This window comes from Corapipo altera, unplaced genomic scaffold (assembly GCF_003945725.1).
Source record: "Corapipo altera isolate COAL_440 unplaced genomic scaffold, ASM394572v1 49, whole genome shotgun sequence".
NCBI classification, from domain to species: domain Eukaryota; kingdom Metazoa; phylum Chordata; class Aves; order Passeriformes; family Pipridae; genus Corapipo; species Corapipo altera.
Window position 1 is genome coordinate 20027802 of NW_020884879.1, and position 253 is coordinate 20028054.

A 253-nucleotide genomic window follows, 5' to 3' on the forward strand; every position below is an offset into this window, starting at 1 on the left:
CCTTAGGGCTCCTGCCAGCCCTCCCAGCAGGGTTCCCGGCAGCCCGAGCCCATGGAGGTGATTACATACTGCAGAGGCTGATGTGGCTTCCAAGGGCATCCCTAAGGCAATGAAGCCCTGGGCGAGCTGCTTGAGGAGAATCACAGAATCACAGAACCAATTAGGTTGGAAAAGACCTCTTGTCAACCACCTTGGCAACTAGACCATGTCACTAAGTGCCACGTCCTGTGTTTTCTTAAACACCTTCAGGGAC